Source organism: Callorhinus ursinus, unplaced genomic scaffold (assembly GCF_003265705.2).
Source record: "Callorhinus ursinus isolate GAN/ISIS: 27379988/994484 unplaced genomic scaffold, GSC_fseal_2.0 scaffold2, whole genome shotgun sequence".
NCBI classification, from domain to species: domain Eukaryota; kingdom Metazoa; phylum Chordata; class Mammalia; order Carnivora; family Otariidae; genus Callorhinus; species Callorhinus ursinus.
In genome coordinates, this window is record NW_027397064.1 from 92,960,510 (window position 1) to 92,960,853 (window position 344).

The window sequence follows — 344 nt, forward strand, 5'->3', positions numbered from 1 at the left end:
GAATTTGGGTTACAAATTTAAGTGAAATTTAAATTAATTTAAGTAAAATCAAGTAAAATAAACTTTAATACTCTAAAAATAATGTTTAGTAAATATCTACCTGTCTGTTCAAGCATCCATCTGTGAGTCCATCCACTTATTTATCTATGTTTCTCTGTGTATATGTGCTTAGAAAGTTGTCTGAAATGAAATCTATCTAACAATAACAAGGTTTACTCCTCGGTAATGATATCTAATGAGTTTTATTCTTTGATCTTTGTTCTATTTTGTATTGCTTAATTTTATTTTATAATGATCACGCCCCCCCACCCCCCCACCCCCCGCCCAGTAAGGATGTCCTTACT